This window comes from Monodelphis domestica, chromosome 1 (assembly GCF_027887165.1).
Source record: "Monodelphis domestica isolate mMonDom1 chromosome 1, mMonDom1.pri, whole genome shotgun sequence".
NCBI lineage: Eukaryota > Metazoa > Chordata > Mammalia > Didelphimorphia > Didelphidae > Monodelphis > Monodelphis domestica.
The window spans coordinates 400,078,712-400,103,507 of NC_077227.1; the positions used below are offsets into that span (position 1 = coordinate 400,078,712).

A 24,796-nucleotide genomic window follows, 5' to 3' on the forward strand; every position below is an offset into this window, starting at 1 on the left:
ATTTAGGAACTTTGATCAAGATCCAGAGGACTAATGATAAAACATGCAACCCACCTCCTTATAGAAGAAAGAAGAATCAGAGTGTAAAATGAGACATATGGATAGATCAATAGGTATAGAGATAGATCTATAATATCTTTATGATATCTATCTATGCATATATAACATGTATAAGACATAGCCAGTGAGTAAATTTGCTTTGTTTGATTATGCATTGCTTGTTAACAAGGGTTTTGTTTTATAATTTTTCTCAATTTGGGGGTAGAATGGAAGGGAAAGGGGAAGAAAACTTAATTTAAAAAACAACATGTAGCTCAGGCATCACTTCTTACATGAAACTTTTCCTAGTCTCCCAATTTAATCAACAAGTATTTGTTTGGTGCCTGTGATCTGCCAGGTATTGTGCTAGGTGCTGAGGATACAAATACAAAGAGTGATACAATTATTCCTTCCAAGCTAACATTCTAATTGAGGAGAAAATAAGTATACATAAAATATATAAAGCATAAACATACAATTAAATACAAATATATACAAAGCAGCTATATACAAAGTAGTTTGGAAAAGGGGACTCCAAGGTTTGGAGGGTTTTATGCAAAAAAAATGATGCTTCAGCTACATCTTCAAAGACAAGACATACTCTGTTGCTAAATCCCTCCATAATTAGTTTGTTCCTACTATCTCTCTACTATCTTTCTATTTTTGCCTTTATTCTTTATATGTTAAATGTTGTCTCCTGTCATGACAATATAAGTTGCCTTAAGAGCATCAGCTGTTTCATTTTTTGGGGCTCAGCACAATTCCTCCTACTAGGAGCTGGTTGACTCACTGATCTTCCCATTAAAAATGATCATTCCTTCCTTGTCCTTCACATGGTACATTAGAGCCTGCTGTTCATATGTGCATAATTGTGTTTTACTTGGTTATTTGATTTATGGCAAAGAAGTCTTGCTATATATATGTCTAATGGAAAGAGAATGTGGTTTGGAGGCAGAAGGCTCAAGTTCAAATCCTGGCTCTTCTAGTTACTATGTTTCATCAGGCAAATTGGTTGTCCCTAAATCTGGACCTTGGCTTTTTCATCTGTAAAATGTAAGACTTGGCATATGAAAGATTACTCCAAACCATTATTATGAAAATGCAAATTAAAACTCTGAGGTTTTATCTGATACCTAGAAAACTGGCAAAGATGCTGAAAGTGGCAGTAGTCAATATTAGAAGGGTTATAAAAATAAAGGTTCATTAATATACCATTGGCAGAGCTGTGTATGGCCCAACTATTATAGAAAGCAATTCAGAATTATACTAAGAAAGTGACTAAAATGCCCATATCATTTGATCTGGAGCTTCCACTATTAGACATAGATTTCAAGGAGGTCAAAGATAAAAACAAAGATTCCATAAACATCAAGATATTTATAGAAGAACTTTTTGTAGTAGCAAAGAATTAGAAACAATGTAGCTGTCCATCAACTAGGGAATGACTTTGCAAATTGTGGCACATAAATGTAATGAAATATTACTTTCCTGTAAGAAACAATGAATAAAATGACTGCAGGAGAAGCATGGAAAGACGTGTTGCCTATTGCAAAGTGAAGTAAATAAAATTAAGAAAACAATGTACACAATGGCTACAATAATGTAACTAGAAAGAATAATAATTAAACAGAATGTTAGGAAATTATAATGACCAATGGTGACCTCAAAGAAGAGATGTGAGGTAGTGTTGCTAGGGGACTATAGATGAAGAATATTGCATATAATGTTAAAAATAGCTGACAAATTGGTTAGTTTAGATGGTCTTCCTTTCTTCCTTCCTTACTCCCTTCTCTCTTTCTCTTTCTTTCTTTCTTTCTTTCTTTCTTTCTTTCTTTCTTTCTTTCTTTCTTTCTTTCTTTCTTTCTTTCTTTCTTTCTTTCTTTCTTTCTTTCTTTCTTTCTTCTCTCTCTCTCTCTCTCTCTCTCTCTCTCTCTCTCTTCCTTCCTTCCTTCCTTCCTTCCTTCCTTCCTTCCTTCCTTCCTTCCTTCCTTCCTTCCTTCCTTCCTTCCTTCCTTCCTTCCTTCCTTCCTAGAATTGGCTCCTTCAGAAGGGAAAAGGATATGGGGAAGGAATAGTGAGAAATATAGAAGATTTAAAAATGAAAGATCCCAATATGAGTTTAAAATATACATAAGAGCTACACTCCAAAGTCCTTTCAACCTGAAAATCTATGATATTTCTGAAGTATGATCAATAAGAAATCTACAAATATAGAGCAGAAAGGTGGCAAGAGCCAAGCCAATGTACATGAATTGGGTTATTTGAAATGTATGAAGCTGGAGAAAAGTTTAACATCAGATAGGAGAAAAGTTGATATGCAAAGTGAGATTGAAAGATTTTAAAATATAGAAAAAAGGGGTCTCATACAAAAATGTTAAATCCCTTGTTATTTGGAATGGAACAGTTTTATTTTTGTTGTTGCTGTTAACAATAACAGATGTTACTAATAAAATAAAACTTAACTAATTTGAAATGCATGGGACCAGAGAGAAAATGGCCTGTGAATGATCAGGATTCAGATTACTTCTATTTTTATTGAAGAAAAACAGGTTATCTAGAAGGTTAGGACAAGTCAGTTGTTTTAAATTAAATCCCACTATAAGTAAACATATTGGGTTAAACAACTTTTTTATTATCAACATTTAGGAAATATCTAGTTTAAATCAAAGGTAAACACCTGCTCAAAAAAAGAGCAAGCAGACAAAGGATAAAGCTCTCCAGCAAATCAGGGCACACTACTAAGATGCCAGGCCACTATAGCTTCTAGGACTGGCATGATGCTGTGGATTCTCGAAGCCCCACCCAAAATGTGTAATTCTGCTTATATGATTGAAGAATCGGTGGAGCCTGTGCCTTATTCCCAGCAGGGTTTGGGGGCCCAGTGGACCTAGGAAGAAAGGCCATCTGGCTCATCCAGTATTAAAGATGTCATTAAGAGTAGTCAACCTTGTAAAGCTGTGAAGGACTGAAGCATTTTGTGAGTGAGGGCTTTATCCTGGACATCAGCATTGAATGGCTGGCATCAGTTTCACTGTCAACTATTTGACAAGCTCATTTGTGTGTGTGGCTCAGCTCTACTACCTTCCCTCACCATCTAACCATTTTCCATTCTCGCCCTTCTTCCTCTTCTTTACTTTCTCCTGTTCCTCTCTCTCTCCTTTTTTAATTTTTCCTTTTCCTTCTCTCCCCCATTTCTTTTCTGCGTTTCTCTTCTTTTACCCTCTGCCTCTTTTGTTTTTCTGATCCTCCTCCTTCCTCTGCTTCGCTCTCCCTATTCTCTTGCTTTCCCTTTCCCCTGCTTTTCTCTCTTCTCTTTTTCCTTTCCTTCTCTTGTGCATTTTCTTCATCCTCCCCCCAGAATCCCATTTCGTGCTTTCTCTCTCCGGTCCTCCCCCAGGCTCTGGCTCCGAGGTTTGTGGGCGGAGAATTCAGTCCCGCCCCGCTAAGGGGCTGGATCCCCGTCGGGCTGGTCACACTACCCCCTCCCTCTCTCCCTCTCTCTTTTCCTCGTTCCTTCTCTCTTTCCAGTTCTTCCTCCCTCCCTTCCTCCCGCAGGGCCGGGGGCGGGGGGAAGAGGGGGTACGCAGCCCGCTGGGGTAGGGAAAAGGGAGGGGGTAGGAAAGGAGAGGGAAGGGTGGCCTACGTTGTCGCGGGGGCGCCGGAGAGGCGCGCGGGGGGCGGTGCGGCCCCGTTCACGGGCCAATCAACGCCGCTATCACATCCATGCAAATATGAGCACAATGGAGCGAGCCCATCACTCGCCCCTGCAAGCAAGCTTGAAACGGGCTGCCGTCTGAGCGATGGCCACTGCGACCAATGATTTCATGCCGAGAGCCAGGGAACTCCAATGGCGTGGCCGGGGAGGCGGGCTCGATCCGGGTTAGGGTGTCCTTGCAGGGTGTCTGAGCTAAACTTCACCAAATAATAGCTGTTTGTATTTTGGCTGCTGCAGGAGCCATTTTAGGTAAGTTCTTCTCTTAACTTTTTATTTTCCGCACCGGTCTCGGCGGCCCGGTCGTGCCCTCCTGTCCAGGATCGCAACCCTTGGGTCCAGCTGGTCTGTCCTTATGAATGAAGCCGGGAGGAGTGGGACTGCGCGGTCGCCGGGGGCCGGGCTGAGAACTGGGGCTGAGAGCTGGGCCGGCCGCGGGGCGAGCTAGCGAACGAGGGAGGGAGGAAGGGAACGGGCGACCGGGAGGGGGAGGGGAGAGGAGGCGGCCGGGGTGAGGGGAAGTTGAGGAGGGGGGCGAGCCCGGCTGGGCCTCCCTGGGCCCGGCCAGGCCGCGCCGTGCTCCCCCTCCCACGTTCGTCCATCTGTCCGTCCGTCGGGGGCCTCGCCGAGTCCGTCAGGAGGGTGCGTGCCGCTGTCCTTGGGAGCTGGCGCGGGCCCCGGCTGCGCTGCGGCCGCGCTGGGGGACAAAATCCTCCCCCCCACACCTCCCGGAAGGACCCCCTTCCGCGTGGGCTGGCGGGCGGGGGCACCCTGGGGACCCTGGAGAAGTTGCTCCATCCCCCTGCAGTGTTGGAGGGGGGAGCCCCAGGTAATGATGGTCACTTCTGCGCTTTCAGGATCCCCAGGAGCTTTACCGAGATTGTCATCCTCTCAGTCCCGCAGCCAGAGGACCAAGTTCTCTAGCTGCTGCCCCCACCCACCCTCGCTCACGCCTTGGCTAGGGTTCCTTGCTGCGTTGTGGAGCAGTGGTTAGGAACCAGCATCCGAGATAACCCAGAGCCAAGTTTCATGTCCTATGGGGCTGCATGGTTTTTGAGGTGCGGGGGAGGGGAAGAGAATGGGGAAAATCAACTCTTCTGGGCTTTTCCTTTGGGGTGAAGTTTTAAAGGTGTCATCTCCCAATTTTCCAGGCAATGCTTTGGTGCATGGTGAATGATTGGCAGGCCCTTGGATTTTTCAAGGTGTTAAAGAAATCTTTTCGCATTTGAGTTTTCAGCCCCAATTTTATTTGAACTAATCGGAAATACATAAGTTGGCACTTACATGTGTGTGCATAAAGTATCCCTCGTCACAGTTATGATGAATGTGACTGGTGTTTGTGTAGTGCAGTATCTAATTAAGCTGTATAATTCAATTGTGAGTTTGTAGGCCTCTGTTCTCTAAATTGGGGCCTGTGGACCTGGCTAAGGCTTCTGATGAAAGCTTGGCATTCCGAATTTCCTATCCCAGAGGGTTCTGTGTGTGTTACCTTACCTGCATCTTGGGGGTATTCCGCGCCTGCATATTCGTGGAGCTCCAGGACATTGATATTAGTTGGAAAAGAAAAGAAAAAAATCAAGAAATTAGAAATTTCCAGGCAATTTTAAAATTATTTGAGAAGCTATTGGAAGTTTTTCTTTTGTATGTAGTTATATATAGAATAGGCACTGGACTTGTGATTTCCTTGCTATGGGGAACCCTCTGCTGAGGGAACTCCTTCCAATACAAATCATCATCTTTTCTATGATTTTTAGTTTCAGAATAGCGTTCCTTTTTATTTCCATTATCTAAAATTTAGCATTCTCTTCAACTGTGAATATAGGCAACAAATGTTATTCTGAGTAGGATGTCTTTAGGCTTTACCAGACTACCAAAGGGGTCCACGACACAAAAAAAGGTCAAGAACCCCTGTTGGAGAGAATTTTTTTAGAGCATTGAGGTGTTAAATGACAAAGCCAGTCCAGGATCACACAGCCAATATGTGACTGAGAAGGTACTTGAACTCAAATCTTGGCTTCAAGGGCAGATTAAATATGCCAGACTCTTTATTTTTTATATGGATACCATCCTAACATCCCCCAATTGGAGAGATACTTTCATATTACAAATGTAATGTGTAATGTATACAAAAGTTTTTATAATGGACACAACTATATTACCACTGAATTATGCAGTTCAGTGGCATTAGCTTCTTTTGCCATATTATATTCAATAGATATAGAAATGGAAAAGAGCTTAATGGTCATTCTAGTTCAGTTCTGTCATTTTACAGATGAGGAAACCGAGACCTAAATATATACCACAGATGTGTATTGTATGTGAGAGAGGCAAAGAGAGGATATATTTAATCAGTGCATGGTAGAAGTTAGACTTGAATCTTCAAGCTGCTTTTTTTGTGATTTGGTTTGTTAAGATGTGTCAGAATTGATGCTTGTTGATAATCTAAGACCTGAATAAAATGTACAGTAGCAAAAGAAGTTTAAGAAAAGTAGTTGAATACTTTCTTAGGGCAGCTCATAGGATGATTGCAAATCCTCCATTTAAAAAATATATTATTCTCTGTTAGTAATATATTAAATGCTAAGTTTTTTTTTTTCTAAAAGTAAAACTAATTGAGTAATTGTTATTTTGCTGTGCCAGTTCCCCCTATTACACTTTGTTTTTTTAGTTGTGGGCAAAACAAATGTTATGAAATTAGAAGTTATGCCTCAGTAGGTTGCCATCACATTTTATACAAAGAAGTTATTTCATAATGAGCTATTAAGTAGTGAAACTGCAAGGTGCTTCAATCTAATGAACTTTAACTCTTGTTCTTTGGTATTCTGTTTTTTAAGAAATAATAAGGTAAGTCATGGAAGATGTTAAAAGACTAGGTAGTAAAAGAGAGAGAACTCTTGACCTATACTTATGAATTTCCAGAAGATCCTTTGGAAGTTAGCATCATTTAGCTAATATTTATTAATTCATTTTTCTTATAACTACTTTAGTCTTTAAAAGTCTACATTAGAGTATGTCTTTGTAGAAACCAAACATTTTGAATTTTTCCCATGTTGTTATAGATGATTGATAAATAACAAGCTTCTATATGACAATGTTCTGCAGATCTTGTCTGATTTATAAAGGAGGGTTTTTTTATGAGGCATTTCTTGTTTTTTTAAGAGAGTATCACCCTGTATCAATGCTAATATGGTTTGAATTTAGGTAAATTAATTTTGAAGGAGAAGTTCCACAATCACTTGAGGCTTTAAAGTGTAGTGATTTAGAACACTGTAAGGATTATAAGAGTAGATGTAGGGTTCAACTCCCTTGATGCTACTGGACTTAAAATATTTCCCTTTTGGCAAAACAAATTAAATTGATAAGTTCTCTACCAGTTTGACAATGTTTTAGAATTTAAGGGATCCATCTATATTTCCTATTGGTTTGGGAAGTCTTAAAGACACTGTAATTCCATTCCTCCATACAGAGCTTCAGTTTACTAACATGTTTTGACTTGCATATTGAATTCCAATAGTCTACATTTTTTTTTGTTCTATTGAATTATTATTGAATAAGTGAGTATGGGCCTTTTTTTAAATTTCAGAGATTTTTTACTCTAATGAGATTTGATTTGTATCTCTTAGGTATCTAAGTCAAGGCATGCTTCCATTTAATGATAGTATGTTTAATAGTAGACTAAATAATAATATCCTAACAGCAGCCACATTTTTTTCTTAGCCCTGTGGTAGACAGTTTCAGTGGACTAGCTTTGACAGTAAAGTTTAATAACTTGTTACTAAAAGATCTTAGTAGATAAGAGTTTGACTAAATTTAAACAGATATGAAATAATAGAAATAAATGTTAAAACCTTATATATGGGTCCAAAAATTTTATTTCACCCATGCGGGGATGGGGGAGCAGGATGGGAATTTTAGCATACTACAAGCTAAATATAAATTGACAGTATATGTTTGCAAAAAAAAAAATAATCTAAATGCTGTCTTTGTCAGTGTTGAGATCATCATCATTTCCAAGATTTAGGAAGTAATGGGCCCAGTTTGACTATATTTGGAGCAGGGGTTCTTAAGGTTTTTTGTATGTCTTTTTGGTAGTCTAGTAAAACCTAGTATAAATAATTTTTTAAAATGTGTAAAATAAAAAACATAAGTATAAAGGAAACTGTTGAAATATGATTCTCAAAATATTAAAAATACAAGTTTATGTTTAAATACAAGTTTATTAAGAAACAGTTCTAATCTAAAGTATTGTGTTCAATTCTGAGTGCCTTAGTTTAAGGACATTCATAATCTGGAGAGTGACCAGAGAGGGCAGCCAGGATAGGGAAGGACTTTTTACCCTGATCATCTGAGATTCTGTTGAAAGAATGAGAATGGTTTACCTGGAAAGGAAAAGTCTTGGGAATAATAATATTGATAATAACTGTCTTCAAGTATTTGAAGGGATGTCACATGAAAGGGACTTGTACTCTTTGGCCTCAGAGGGTAGAATTGGGAACTATCAGTGGAAGTTGCAAAGAAGTAGTTTTAGGCTTGATAAAGGGGGGAAATTTTTCAAAGATTAGAGTCCTCAAGAGTCAAACTGGGTACCACAGTTCTTTCTCTTCCTCTTTTTCCATTTTCCTCTCACTGTGCCAAGTTCCTTCTCATTAAAGTTCTTCAAGCACAGGCTGGATGACCACTTTTGTGGTTGTAGTTGGTATTCTTTTTAGGGTGTTGATTGGCCCATATGGGCACCACTAAGGTACCTTCTAAATTTAAAATTCTGAGACTCTTATTCTTGAATTTTTGGAACGACTGGGGGGCAGTAAAAATCATATAAAAAAGAAAAAAAACAGATTTTACTTGCCGAAATTTTCTTTTATTTAGTTTGAGTTGTGGAGACTTTGATTTCCTATGGGAGAAGCCATGAAAAAAAAATTTTTTTATTTCTATGAAAGTCCTAAAGGTAGTAAGTTGAATTATTAAATAACTTACCTCTATTTTTATAAACTAAAGCAATTATATAGTAAAGTCTAGGAGAAATTTTCCTGTTTTGCCTACAGATATTTGCTGTCACGAGTTGAGATTCTTTGGTCCTTTCTCAAACTTATTTTAGATGTCATTTGTAGTATCTTTCATATTCTAAAATAAAATGCCCTGTGACCTTTTCAATACAGCTATCTCCCATGTTGATTGAGTCTTTTTTTAGTTAACCTATCTTAAGAAAAAAAAGTCATTCTGAAGAACTTGAAACCTTTTTAGTAAGGAAGGAAGACTGGAGTAACTTCCATCAGACTTCCTTCTGCTGGCCTTTTTGTTTTCTGATAGTTATTTTAAATTTAATTAATTAATTTTATTTTAAATCCTTATCTTCCACCTTAGAATCACTATGTTTTGGTTCCAAGGCAGGTGAGTGATAGGGGCTAGGCAATGGGGGTTAAGTGACTTACCCAGGGTCAGTCACACAGCTAGGAAGTGTCTGAGGCCAGATTTGAACCTTGGACCTCCTGTCTCTAATCCTGGTTCTCAATCCACTGAGCTACCCAGCTGCCCTCCAATAGTTATTTAAAAGAAAGAAAATGCTAAAGACAGTATTTGAAAAATTTAGGAAAACCAGCAGACAATTTTTTTTTCTTCCCAATACATGTAAAGAAAATTTTCAACATTATTTTCTAAAATTTTGAGTTCCAAATTCTCTCTCCTTCCTCCTTCCTGAGATGGTAAACAATTTTATTATATAGGTTATATATGTGATGTCATACAAGCAATAGTTTAAGTAATTTTTATCTATTAAAGCAAATATGAATAGGTATAATGCAATAAATAAAAAGTTAGATTTCTGAAATAGGTATTCATGGGTAATTATTTTAGTTTATAAAGGACTTTCATTAAGAAAAACCTTAATACAAAAAAATCCTTTAATTTCATAATGCTCATAGGATTTAGAGGGAGAAAAAGACCTTAGAGATCTAGCCCAGTGTCCTCATTTTTCAGTCAAAGAATTTGAGATCCAGAGAATAAGTGACTACTCCAGGGGTAACTAGGTGGCTCACTGGATTGAGAGCCAGGCCCAGAGATGGGAAGCCCTGGGTTCAAATATGGCCTCAAGACACCTCTAAGTCACTTAACCCTCATTGCCTAGCTGCCCTCTTCTCTCTTTTTGAAAAAAGTGACAACTTTAAAGTCACATAGGGAATAAGTAACAGAACTAAGATGAGAACCCATCTTTCTGACTTCAAACCAACTATTTCCACTATACTGTACTCCCTTACATTTGCATTGTTTTCTAATGCTCATTTGACAAAGGCATACATGTATGCTGCTGTATGTACATATCTACAGTTTGAAACTTTCTATCCTATTGCTTTCACTGGAAACATGCATGTGTCACTTTTATAGGATCAGATTTGTTGTTTTTACAGTGGTTCTGGTCATTTCTTTGGTTTTGCAGTATACGTGCTTGCCACAGAGTAGGCATTTAATAAATGCTTGTTGATTATTTGCCCAAGTTATTGACTTTTATAATATGCAGTTCATCACTATCATGTACTTCATGTACAAAAGAACAGGCTATAACTTTATGCTCTGTCTTTGTCAACTATTGTGGTTATATTGACCTTCATCTCCATTAAAGTAGTAAGTCATTTCTTCATAATTCTGGTGTTTTATTTAGAGAAAAAGCTTTGTAGTGACTTGAGGTAGGCCTCTGGGGTCTTTTAATAGTCTTGTATAGGTTGGTAGTTCCTGTTCCTAGAGTTGCTGCTGCTTCTTTGGCTCTGTGGTCTCCTGTGGATCTGGGTCTTTGCTTTCTCCCCATATTTGAATGGCAGAAGAAATTTTTTGAGCTTTCTCTTCTCCTAAGAGATAAACTAAATTCTCTATACTGAAAGCTGCATTAGTTTGATAATATTTTATTAAATTTTTTGTGTGTGGTAACGTTTAAGATGATTCTACAGGAAATCCTCCATTTTCTTTATTCCTTTAGTGTCATTAGAAAGTTTTACAGACATATTATTTGTATTCTGCTAAATGAAGATACTCTTAAGAGTATGTCTAGATGTGTATATGAGTTCCTTTTAATAGAATAAATGTATACAGAGGTTTTATTTAACAAATTATATTTCACGTAACAGATTTATTAATGGAAACCATTCTCGTTGGAACACTTTTTTATAGTATTGGTTACCTTAAACCTAACCAGGTTGCTTTAAAGTAAGTCCTTCAGTCAGCCTACTTCACTAAGTGAAGCCATCCATAGAAATTGAATCCATAGTAACATTTGGATGTAACTTCTTTTAAGCAAAATTGATATGGGATCATCTGAATTGACTAGTATTGCAGAAGAATAAGATATTCTGGCTAATGGAACTTATGTCAACATTTATTCCTTAAGATGAAGTGAAAGCAGAGGAAGTGGAAAAAATGCCTGTACAATTACTTCAAAGGGGAAAAATATTTAAAACGAGATTTAAAACATCCCTTTCTCCCTCCCTCCTGCCCCATTTTTTCCCATAGTGGTAGGAAGTTAGGTTTTTTTTTTTCATATTTGGAAATAAGGAAAAGACAGGATTTTGGAGAAGAGCCATGTGTATAACCTCAAAGTATGATTTTGAGTATTTTATATAACAGTTTCTAGAAATATCTCCATGTGCATCTGTGTGTCTAAAACAAATGGATTCCTTTTTTCTTAACCTTAACTCCAGAAAACAAATATATCAATAAATTTAATTTATATCTCACAAGGCTTTTGAGAAGAAAAACAAAAGTTTTCAGGCTATAATTCAAAAGTATTAAATCATGACCACTATGGGTCTTCTGTAGACATGTTTATACTATGACTGTAATTATCCTATTGTGTTTTTTTTTTACTGTAATTGATACTTCTCGTTCATTGATATTACATAAAAATTCTGGTAAAGTTTTGGGGGTTTTTTATTAGCCACCGAGAGTCAGTGAGGGATTTTCTGTTATCTGAAATAGTTCTGGGCCAGAAATCTGTTGTAATGGTGAATTTTGTTTTTTCAAGAAACTTGATATTTTATGAATTCTTTTTAATTAAATCTTAATTCTTTACACTAACATTTCATCTCATTCATTAATAACAAATGGGTAGGTTTCTTGTATGTCAGTGAGTCAATAAATAGCATTTATTAGAAATACCAATGGTTTTATAAACTGTGGTCTTGGGTACATTGTGGTATCATGGGATAAGAAAGCATAATTCCTTATTTAGGAGTTTAGAATTTAATATATTTACAATGGTTTGATTCCAGATTTATTAGAAGTTTTATGGTATTATTTTATCCACAGCTGCTATTGGTTCCAGGAGTTATCCATATGGGATGTGATTATAAAGTTCCTAACAAATGCCACACATATAAATTAGTCTCTATTTCTTTATATTCACAACTGCTATACTTCAGCTGCCTCTTTACTATTGGAGTATTTCATTTTAGCTGGTCTAGTATTTGGAAGATAGTCCCCAGAGGTACTACTATTGACATTTGCCCTATGTAGTTATTGGTGTGTCTGCTACTTTCATTTTTAAAATGAGCATTTTAAAATAAGTATAGTAGTGTTTTAGTTCAGTGTAATAACTTTAGTTTCTCTTAAATTAAAACTTCTTTCCTAACTCATGGTTTTAGAGTTGTAGAAATAGTAGGGACCTTAGAGACCAATCTGTACCAATTCTCTCATTTGACAGTAGGAAACAGAAGTGTAAAGTGCATGTGACCTGCCTAAGGTCATATAAGTAAATGGCAGAGCTGGAAATAGAACCCAAGATGACTAATAATGATTAAGTCCAATATTCTATTTACTATACTACTACTTGTGACTGCTCTTCTTAGGTTGAGTTTGCCTAAATTTTCTTTAAGAGACAGATAATAAGGGAAATGACTAATTAGCAATGAAACATTTTGCATCTGTAGTCTTTGATAAGGTTTTTATATCCAAAATATATAGGGAATTAACACAGATATTTTAAGATCAAAAACCATTTCTCAGTGGATAAATCAAAGGATTTAAATAAGCAATTCTCTACATAATTGAAAATTCTGTTAACAACCATGTGAAAGTTTATTTCTGATCACTTGTAATAAGAGAAATGCAATTTCCACTTTACCTTTAACAAATTGAGAAAGATGGCAAAACTTGCCATGTTGATGTTGGAGGAGCTGTGGGTAGACCGGCACTTTAATGCATGTTTAGTGGAGCTACTAATTGAGTTAGCCATTCTGGAAAGCAATTTGGAATTATGCTGATGGTGAGTAAAAGAGTCACACATCTTGACCCAGAGATCCTATTGTTGGCATGTACCCCAAGGAGGTCAAGAATATTAAAAAAGGGTCCCAAAGTCCATAAAGATATTTATAGCAACAGTTTTTTGTAGAAGCAAAGAACTGGAAATGTAGATTTAGATGATTGAGGAATGGCTAACTAACTTGTGGCATATGAAACTAAAGGAATATTCCTATGCTATAAGATATCATGAATTTTTTGTTTATTTGTTTGGTTTTTGTTGTTGTTTTTTAATCCTTCCCCTCTGTCTTAGAATCTATACTGGGTATTGGTTCTAAGGCAGAAGAGTGGTAAGGGTTAGGCAATGGGGGTTAAATGACTTGCCCAGGGTCACACAGCTAGGAAGTGTTTGAGGTCAGATTTGAACCCAGGACTTCCCATATCAACAGATTTATATAAACTAATATATTGTGAAATAAGCAGAACTAGAGAAACTATATAGAATGACTTAGATTGTAAATGAATAGAACTGGAACAACAACAAAAAAAAAACCCAGTGATAACTAAATACTTTGAAATTATAATTACCAAGCTTGATTATAAAGAAGATATATGAGAATGTGCCTCTTTTCCTTCTTTGGAAAGGTGAGGGCAGAAACTATGGGCAGGGAAATCTGTATATAGCATTGAACTTGGTTGACATATTTTTAAAATTATTTTCTTTCCTTCTCTTTTTAAAAATCTTTGTTTTAAGGACTGACCTTTGGGGAGGGGGAAGGAAAATAATGGGAAATGTACAACTATAATTTTTTTTTAAAGCATTCTTTAGTCATGTACCTGGGTTCAAATTTAACTTCTGTTGTTTATCACCTAAGTGACTTTGATCAATGCACTTTTCTTGGCTTCAATTTCCTTATCTATCATAAAACTTAATAAACCTTTGAAGATCCTTCTAGTTTTTTAAAATTTTAATTAATTTTATTTTCAGATTAATAACTTGATCCTCTCCTTCTGACCTTTCCTTTCTCCTCTCCCATTGAAAAAGAAAAAAAAAATTAAGTCCCTGTTAATCCTTCTAATTCAAAATCTATGATGCTATGAAGTTTTCTTAGCCCTAGTCTTTTAGAACTATTTTCCAAGGTGTAATAGATTATTCTCCATCAATGAAGGCCAGTAGAAAAAAGCAAAAAACAACATCCCACTGTTTTATCTTTTTTATATGAAAATTCAGATCACTATCATATACAAGTTATTTTAAAGTATATAACCAATCTAACATGTTAATTCTAAACCTATCTTGCTTGATTGTGTCTCCCTGTTTTCTTTTGTGTGTTTGAAATCCACTGATGTCCCCGTCCTGTTCCCCCCCCTTTTTTTTGGTATTACTAGACCTTACAACAAATATGCATAGATAGGCAAACAAATCTAGCCATGTCTGAAAATGTCTGTGTCAGTTCGTCATTTTGATATGAGGTGCAACTTCAGAACAGTTTTAATTTGCATTTCTCTTAGTGATTTGGGACATTTTTTCACGTGGTTGATGATAGCTAGCCTGCCTTTTTTTTGGAGAATTTACTGTTTGTATCCTTTCTCCTAACCTTTCTGTCCGGTGGTAGGAAAAAGCATGCTTCATTATTAGTCTTCTAGAGTCATGGTTATTCATTGCATTGATTAGAATTTAAGTCTTTCAAAGTTAATTTTCTTTACAAAATTGTAGTCATTTATAGAAATTGTTCTTCTGATTTTGTTGCTCATTTCATTCCAAATTAGTTCATGCAAGTATTCCCAAGTTTTGTTGAATCAGTTCCTTTTCTCATATTTTATTTATATATGCATAGATTGTTCAGCCATTCCCAAACTGATGGATACTCTCTTGTTTCTATTTCAGTTTGACAGACAAAAGTGCTGCTATGAATATTTTTGTATTTGTTTTCCTTTTTCTGTTATTTCTTTTGATTATATGATTGGTAGTAATACCATTGGGTCAATGGGTATTTGTAGTTTGGTGATTTTTTTTTTTAAGGTACTTTAAAATTCCTTTTGGGAAGGGCCAGTCTAATCATTTGCACTTTCACTAACATACCTGCTGTTCCATGGTCATTCTGAGCAATTGCCATTTTCCGGGTTTTTTTTGTCCTCTTTGTCAACTGGGTGAACATGAGGTGGAATATCAGAATTATTTTAATTTGTATTTCTCTTTTTAGTGATTTGGAACATTTTAAAATATTGACATTGATAATAATAATATTGATAGCTGATAATTGATAATGTGTTGCTGCATGTTAGCATTTTGGCAATTACTTGTTTATATCCTTTGACCATTTAGCTATTGAGGAATGTTGCTTTTATTTTTATATATTTGAATCAGATTCCCATATGTTTTGGATAAGGATGGAGATAGGAACTGGACCTGTAATTTCATTGGTTTAAGGAACTTTCAGATCAGGATAATCCCTCTATCATCAAAGGTAAGCACCACCTGCAAATTTACAATCTTAAAGTGTTTCCTAGACCATTGAGAAATTAAGTGGATTTTCTAGGATCACATAAAGTATGGATCCAATGTAGTACTTAAGTCTATGTCTACTTAGTTCTTTATTCATAATTATCATACTACCTCTCTTGGAACTTAGATCTTTTTTAGCTAAACTTGCTGCATTGTTTTTTTAAAATCACTTATCTGTTTCCTTCTTGATTTTAATTGTACTGATTTTAATTGCAGAAACTTAAAATTTTTTTTTAATCAAAATTGTTCATTTTCTTTCCTGTGGTCCTCTGTACCGCTTTTTTGGTTTTTCTTCATCATGTTATTTTAGTAGTTGCCCCCAAAGTCCTCTTGATGGTCTCCTTCATTGGCTTGTTTTGAGCTCGTATAACCCAACATTTTCATTAGATTAAAATGTTGAAGTATTTAGGAAAATTAGAAATTTATTTGTTGGCAGTTGGGTAGCTCAGTGGATTGAGAGCCAGGCCTAGAAATAGGATGTCCTAGGTTCAAATGTGACCTTAGACACTTCCTAGTGGTGTGACTGACCTTAGGCAAGCCACTTAACCCCCATTGCCTAGCCCTTACTGCTCTTCTGTCTTGGAACCAGTATTGATTCTAAGATGGAAGGTAAGGGTTTAAAAAAAAGAAAGAAAAGAAGGAAATTTATTTGTCTGATTAGCCTCTGTCACCTTGAACAAGTCACTTAAATTCTCTAGGTTTTCAGTTCCCTCAGATACAAAATAAGGAGGTAAGAGTTAGTGGCTTCTGAGAGGTCCCTTCTGACTTTTAGGTGAGGGCCTGAGATTAGCACAGAGAACTATGTAGAAAGAACATTAGAATTGGAGTCAGTGAACCCGAATTTGAATTTATGATTATGCTCCTTACTATTCTATGTGACCTTGAACAAGTCATGTGCCAAAGATGGCACACAGAGCACTCTCTGTGGGCACATGGCCTCCTTCAACAACCCCCTTTCCCTTCCAATTCTTTACTAGAAAGGCAGAGGGATTCAGGTGGAGCTGCTCCCCTCCCCCCTCTCTACCCTGCCTGATGACATTTTTTTCACATCCCCCGCCCCTCTGCCCAGCAGCCATAGGAGTGCACAGGGGGTAAGGTGGGATGCTCACTGGCAGCAGAACTAGAGGGGAGCAGAGTGTTCTGACCACTCCCTTTCCTCTCTACACTCGATGAGGACATTCCTCATTTCATCTGCCCCTCTGTCCAGCAGCCCAATTTGAACACTTTCTTCTTCCCCTGTGTGGGGTAAGGGGGTAAGCAGGGTATGTTTGCACTCGGTGAGGAGGAGAGGCAAGGCACTCAGTTTGGTGGGGTGGGGGCAGGACCCAGCACTCCATCTCTAAAAGGTTCACAATCACTGGTCTAGTTGAACTCTTAGGTCTTTTTTAGCACTTAACAGGAGTTCTTAATACTGTGATAATTGAGTCAGTCATGGCAAAATAAGGACAGAGAACTAGGGGAGGTATTTGGACACAGAGCCAAAAGTCAGTAGAAGGCACAAACATAGATGCAGGGATAGCTGGTGTATGAAGTAAAATATCTCTATCCTGAGGCACCCCAATGGTGGATGTTACCTTATATCTAATAGCCCTGCTGACCTGGTGTCCCCTGGCCTCAGCTTGAGGGTTAATGTGCAATGTAACCAAGAAGGGAGAAACTTGGTGGATTTATAAGGCAAGCATGGGAAGGAGAAGGCCACTTTACTTCCCCCTCTTGAATTAGACTGACTCTCTGGGCTGGTATGTAGAGATTAGCACTCAGCATAGAGGGGATCATGCTGGGACTAGTTAGTAAGGCTAAATCTCTCTCCTATCTCTTATTTTACTAATAAACACTACTCTGGCAAGATACCTTTTTATTCCTCTCACTAGGTGCTTCAATGGATAAAGAGCTAGGACTAGAGACTGGAGATCCTGGGTTCAAATTTGGTCTCAAGACACTGCCTAGGTTCATGAACCTGGACAAGTCCCTTAACTCCAATTGCCCAGCTCTTAGGTTCTTCTGCCTTGGAACCAATACTTAATTTGGATTCTAAGACAGAAAGTGGGGGTTTAAAAACAAAACAAAAAACCAAACGGTAGATGCAGGGCCACCAAAGACAAGTTTTATTCAGTGTTAGTCCTTGTACCAGAAATCAGTGAATGCAATACAAGACCTATAATAAAGACCCTGGGTGCAAAGGGCTTCTAAGATAAACTTTATATATGTGATACTAATAAATGAGACTTTCTTAACCACAGTAAATATAGGCCTTCCTGTGCTTACAATATTGTATATAGTTGTACCTTCTGAGACCTGACCTTAAAGTTGATATATATTGGAAATATATAATTTCCAATGGTATGAAAAAAATTTAATAGATGATCCTAAAGCATTTATTTGAGTTGGACAAATTTGAGCTTAGTACCATGAAACATAAGCCTTAGAGGATGTGAGACAGAATTCTGATTTGTGAATATTGGTACTAGAGGATCTGGCAAAGGCAAGTATTGTGGATACCCCTTTAACATCAACCTTCCTGCCAATGATACTTTTCTATTAGCTGTATACTCTGACCTGAGCACCTGCTCCATTCTGACACTTGAACTTATACCACTATCCAAAGGTTATGGGCCAGGTCCTATCAGTCTCCTCTCTTCCTCTTCTCCCTCATTTCCTCTGCAGGTAGACATGGTCACACATAACTGCTTGAATGAGCATGGAGTGACAAATTACAATTCTAGTAAGATGAAGGCCAATTAAGCCTTACCATCTGTCCTGTAACTATACCTTCTGGACCTCCTAGGTCTTGGTATTTGACCTGCCCTTCCACCTTAAGGACCACTGGGCCTTACCATCTGCTCTGCCTTTGAATCCTAAATACTATCCATCCTTTTCATCTGCCCTGAGGCTGAACCCTTCTGTGTCCCTAATGCATAGCCTAGTACTTGGCACATAGTAAGTACAAAATAAATGCTTTTTCATGAGTCTGAAAATGATTTCACTACCTCATTTATTAATATACTCCATACCTGACTGGAAAATATGACACACTTTAAAAGTCGAGTGACAACTACCTGAAGCTAATGCCAGTTTGTCTATAATCTTAATGTATTAGAAAGATGTTTCATCATTGTGATTGCTGATATTTTTTTCCTAGTGTTTTCAAAAGCCTACTCTTAAGAGCTAGTGGAATAACAGGACAGCAGGAAATATTGTCTGTAGTAGTGATAATGATGATAGCTGACCTGGCTAGTATTTTATGTATATTATCTTAGTTGAGCTTCAAAACAACCTTATCTTTCAGATCTGTATTATGGATTTTAATATCAACCTCATTTTACAGAAGAAAAAACTGAAGTTCAGAGAGTGTAGTGACTTAGCATGACACATGACACAACATGGCATAAGCAGAATATGAATCCATATCTTCCTGATTCCAGCTCAACTCCATTATAGTAGATGAAGATATACCACAAAATACATCATGAAATTAAGGCTGTCTGGCATGCTTGTCTGGCCTTATGCTACTGCATTTTGTGCTCCTAAATGCTGTGGGGCTTCCTATGCCCCCTTCATACCATTGAAGCACATACCCAGAACCTAATTGTTACCCAGCATTCGTGGCCTTTTTTGGGTTGTCTGTAGTTGCTTCCCCTCAGTTCCTCATCTCTGATTTTATACCCTGTTTGGTATTATGACCCTCATTCCTGATTGAATACTTGATGATTTGACTTGCTGTACTTGACCCTATACTGAACCCTGACTCAGATGAATTAACTCCATCATAGCATCCTACCCAGTAGACTTCACAACTTCTTTCAACACTTTACTTTTTTTTTTAACCTTTCCTTGGAATCAATACTGTGTATTGGTTCCAAGGCAGAAGAGTGGTAAGGGCTAGGCAATGGGGGTCAAGTGACTTGTCCAGAGTCACACAGCTAGGAAGTATCTGGGGCCAGATTTGAACCTAGGACCTCCCATCTCTAGGCCTGGCTCTCAATCCACTGAGCCACCCAGCTGCCCCCAACACTTAACTTTTTAAAAATGTTGTGCATATGTACTTTTTAGGAATGTAGAGATTACTGTTGCCTGATGTTATTAGCCTTGGTTTCTGATTTAATGTAATTCATTAATTTTTTCTCAGGACCAAAGGATACATTAATGTTAGACATTATGGACCTTTTTAAGGAAAGCTATCTTTTGAAATATGGAATCTGTTCAACATTCTCAAGTATCACAACATTTATCTTAATTGTTAATTGCTTAATGGGATATTGTTAATGAAAGGTCTTGGTTTTCTGATCTTTTTTTTCTAGTTTCTGATTTTTTTCCTAGTATTTCACTATCTCTAACGTCATCTGTTTCATATGAAGAGATGGCCCTTCTTGTCAAGGCAAACTCCTCCACACGCACAAGTGATGCCATACTATCGCATATTCTCCAGCAGATTATTCCCTCTATCATCCCCAGTATTTTACTTAACCTTCAGTCCTTCCTTGTTTACTGACTACTTCCCAACTGCCTATACATTTGTCCATGTCTCCCTCATCCTCATGAAAATTCTTACTTGATCCATCTATCCTTGTAAGTGTTCCACATCTCATTTGTGGTGAAAACTCCTTAGAAGGCAGTATGCCATCAATGCCTCCACTTCCTTCCCTTTCACTCTTGTGTTAACTCTACAATTTTGCTTTCAACCTCATCATTCAACTAAATTTTCTCTCCAAAGTTACCAATGATCTCTTATTGCCAAATTTAATGGCCTTATCCTTCTTGACATCCCTGCAACTTTTGACACTGTCAGTCACCGTTTTTTCTTCATGCTGTCTTCTCTCTAGGTTTTTGAGACATCACTTTCTCCTGCATCCTACCTTTCTGACTATTCCTTCTGATTCTCCGTTGCTGGCCCTTTGGCTAGATCATGTCTACTAACAGTGTTCAGCTTGTACTTCCTGGTGTGATCCCAGACTCTTTTCTGGGTCCTCTTCTTTTTTCTCTCTACTACTTTTATGTTTCATGCAGATTATCTTCACATCTATTTATCTAGCCCTATCCTTCCTCCTGACTTCTAATCTCAGTTGCCTATTAGATATCCTGAACTAGATGTCTAGTAGACATCTTAAACTCAGCATGTCCACAACTGAACTTGTCCTTCTCCCCCCATCCCCTCCTCTTCCAAACTTCCCTATAATCATTTTGAGGATCCTGCCAATGCACCTAGTCACTCAGACTCTATAAAGGATAATTTTAGCGTTGTGACTTGAAAAAAATCTAAATTAATTTGGTCGCCAGGGAAAATCCCAAAATAACAAAAAACTCAAGTCACCCGGAATTATGGTGATTTAATTAATATAGAGAGAAGGAATTAAGGAAAAGAGAGAGAGAGAGAGAGAGAGAGAGAGAGAGAGAGAGAGAGAGAGAGAGAGAGAGAGAGAGAGAGAGAGAGAGAGAGAGAGAGAGAAAAGAGTTAATTTAAAATGCTCCAGCTCAGGCTGAGCCAGGCAGTAGTTAAAGGTCTTGGCCAAAGTGGCCTCCCTGAGCCCAAGGGAAAGGGAGTCAGTCTTATCACTCACCAGGAGACTGTCTCCAGGAAGCTGTCTGAGGGAGATCCTCCAGGCTGAGTTTCAGTCCTGAACTGACTCAATTGAACTGACCTTTTTAAAGAAATTTTCTCTTATGTCACCTCCCCTAAATTTTTATGTCTACCAATCACAGTAGATGCTTTTCTCCAGGACTGCCCATTCTTTAGTTCTCACTTTGATTAGATTTTCTCCAGGACTATCCACTCTAGTTCTTACCTTCTCTGGTTAGATTATATCTTCTGAGGTACTTCACACTTCTTTGTTAAGCTTACCTTTTGTGAGTTACTTGACCTTTTTGTGATTATTTTTGTGATTAATTTAACCTTTATAGTTACTTAACACCCTTTTGTATTAGATCTAAAAATAGACTTAGCTTAAGGTTCTAGCTTCACTCTAAGGTATGAGTTCATTGTTCAATCAGGAGTTTACAACTTTATCTTCCCCTAAAGTATGTCTAACTAGGGTGGGGTGATTTTAAAATTCACAACTCAGAGACTTACCTTTGATTCCTCCCTCCTCTCTCCCTACCCTCCAACCCCTCCTTTGAATCCAATCACTTGCCAATACCTGTTGATTTCATATCCATGAGAGAATGAGAGATTATCTCTCGTTCTACTTCTCTTCTCTGACACAGTCACCACACTGGTACAGGCCTTGTTTACCTCACACATAGACTATCACAATTGTCTACTGGTTGTTCTCCCTACTTTAAGTCTCCCAACTTTAGTTCTTCCTCCACTGGGCTATCAAATTAATCTTTTTAAAGCACAGATTTGACACATAGCACCTCCCCCTTTCCTTTAATAAATTCTAGTGTCTCCTTATTACCTCCAGGGTCAAATATAAAATTTTCTGTTTGCCATTCAAAGTTCTTTTACAACCTGGACCTTTCTACTTTTCTGTCTTACACTTTCCCCTCTCTCTATGAACTCTGAATCAGTTCAGTAATACTAGCCTACGTGCTCTTTTCTTTTCTTTTCTTTCTTTCTTTCTTTCTTTCTTTCTTTCTTTCTTTCTTTCTTTCTTTCTTTCCTTCCTTCCTTCCTTCCTTCCTTCCTTCCTTCCTTCCTTCCTTCCTTCCTTCCTTCCTTCCTTCCTTCCTTCCTTCCTTCCTTCCTTCCTTCCTTCCTTCCTTCCTTCCTTTCTTCCTTTCTTCCTTTCTTCTTCCTTTCTCCTTCCTTCCTTCCTTTCTCCTTCCTGCCTTCCTTCCTTCTTCCTTTCTCCTTCCTTCCTTCCTTCCTTCCTTCCTTCCTTCCTTCCTTCCTTCCTTCCTTCCTTCCTTCCTTCCTTCCTTCCTTCCTTCCTTCCTTCCTTCCTTCCTTCCTTCCTTCCTTCCTTCCTTCCTTCCTTCCTTTCCTCCTTCCCTCCTTCCCTCCCCCCTCCCCCCCCCCCCCCCCCACTGTCTGTCTTAGTATCAGTTCTAAGACAGAAGATTGCCCAGGGTTAGGCAATCAGGGTTAAATAACTTGGCCAGGATCCCACAATTAGAAAATATTTGAGGCCAAATTTGAACCCAGGTCCTCCTGCCTCCAGACTGGGCATTCTATCTATTAGTGCTACCTAGCTGCCTCACATGTTGCTGTGTCTTACATAAGGCTTATCTTCCCAACTCCAGGTATTTTTACTGACTTCCCCATTCATGGAATTCTCTCCTTCTTCATCTCCGTCTCTTGATTTCCCTGGCTTCCTTCAAATTCCACGTGAAATCCCATTCTTACAAGAAGCCCTTCCCAAACTCTCTTAGTGCTGCTGTCTTTTTCCAGTTAATTATCTCCAGTTTATCCTCTCTTTTTGTATATCTTGTTTGTACATAGTTGTTTGCGAGTTGTCTCTCCCTCTGAGCTGGATTCAAATCCAGATCCTCTGACTACAAATTTGTAGTTCAGTCATTTCAGAATCTTTGTGACCCCATTTGGGACTTTCTTGGCAAAGAGAGTGGAATGGTTTCTATTTTCTTCTCCAGCTCATTTTACAGATAAGAAAACTGAGGCAAATGATTAAGTGAATTGCCCAGGGTCACCCAGCAAGCAAGTGTCTAAGGCTAGATTTGAAGTCAGGAGGATGAGTCTTTCTGACTCCAGGCCCAGCATTATGTCTACTGTACCACCTAGTTGTCCATCCATAACTAAAAATTTAGCATCCTTCAAAAGTTTGTATTTTATGTAGTCATTTTTTAAAAGTAGGTTATTTTTTTATCCCAAAGAAAAAGTTAAAAATTTGTTGGTTTAATTGTAATAGCTAACATTTATATCTTGAAGTTTACAAAAATGCTTTACCTATATTTTTCTCATTTAAACTCTAAACCACCCTATTGAAGGTATTAGTGTTCTAGTTTCTCATTTGTTTTTTAGCTTTTTTTTTTAATAAGATAGCTGGGGTTCAAAGAGGTCTTAAGAACTTTGGCAGTAGTTTATAGAATGGATTAGAATGGCTAAAAACAGGAAGACTGATCAGGAGGTTATTTCACTCATCCAATGAGAGATACTGAGGACATGAGTGCAAATGATTGTCTAGGATGGATGTCAGAGAAAGAAAAAATGAACAAGATTTTAGTTGTTTTAGCTTTATTGTGGGCAAGGGAAGGAGACTCAAAGAAGGGACAGAACCCCTGTTTGCAGTGAATGAACTGATATCTAACACCAGAGAGAAGAGGGCTGAGCTGCTCAAATCTTATTTTGCTTCTGTTTTCTTTGATAAGGAGAATGACCTTTGCACTGGAAAAGGCAACAAAAATGACCAACAGGAAGTTGATACCCCAAATAAGTAAAGGAATGAAGAAAGACCTAGCCTCATGAATTCAAATCACCTGGCCCAGACAAACTACTTCATTAAGTCTGGAAAGACCCGACAGATGTGGTTATTGGTTTACTATTGGTAATATTTGAATGATCTTGGAAAAGGAGAGATACCTCAAGATTGACAAGGAGCAAATGACCTGATTTTTTTTTTAACTCTTACTTTCTGTGTATTGGGTTCCAAGGCAATGGGGGTTAAATGACTTGCCCAGGGTCACATAGGTAGGACATAGCTGTGGTCAGATTTTAACCCAGGACCTCCCATCTCTGAATCTGGCTCTCAATCCACTCTCTAGCTGTTCCCCCTACCCACCCACCCAATGTTCTGATTTTCCAAGTGAACAGAACAGAATATGCAGACTAGACTAGTAAGCTTGACTTTTATTTTGGGGAAACTAGAATATATTATTAAAAAGATAGTTGCTGATCATTTAGAAAAAGAAGTGGAGTTTGGGGGAAAAAAGCCAATATGCCTCCATCAAGAACAGGCTATACCAGGCTAATTTCATTTCTTTTTAAAGATTACCAAACTAATAGATGAAGTAATGCTTTCAATTATAGTTTAACTAGGTTTTCATAAAGCTTTTGATAACCATGCTATTCTTGTGAAAAAGATGGAAAAATATGGATTCCATGATTATACACTTACATAGAGTCAGAATTAGAGGGTTTTTAATAGTTTAGTGTCATTATGGCAGGAGGTTTCCAGTGTCAAGTACCCTAGGGATTTGTGCTTGACTCCAGGCTGTTGAATTTTTTTTATGAATGATTTGAATAAAAGCATAGGTTGCATGCTCATCAAATTTATAGTTGACATAAAATAATGAGGAATAGCTAATATTGGATGCCAGAGACAGAATCCAGAAAGACCATGACAAACTAGAGGATTGGGCTGAATCTAGTAAGATGGAATCAACTTTACAACTTCAAAATGGGAGAGGTTTGTTTAGATAGTTTTGAA

The 24,796-nt window shown here is 37.7% G+C and overlaps 1 protein-coding gene across 11 annotated transcripts in view; it reads left to right on the forward strand.

Moving 5' to 3' along the window:
- Positions 1-3,485: 3,485 nt before the first annotated feature.
- Positions 3,486-24,796, forward strand: part of CHD6 (chromodomain helicase DNA binding protein 6) — a 210,443-nt gene continuing 189,132 nt past the window's right edge. For 3 of the 11 annotated variants that reach the window (XM_007474323.3, XM_007474330.3, XM_007474326.3), the window contains exons 1-2: positions 3,489-4,003; positions 15,339-15,438. The gene's annotated coding sequence lies outside the window, so the exon portion shown is untranslated. Of the gene's footprint in view, positions 4,004-15,338; positions 15,439-24,796 lie in introns of all 11 variants that reach the window. The other 8 variants (XM_007474327.3, XM_056811874.1, XM_007474324.3 and 5 more) reach the window with 4 other exon arrangements.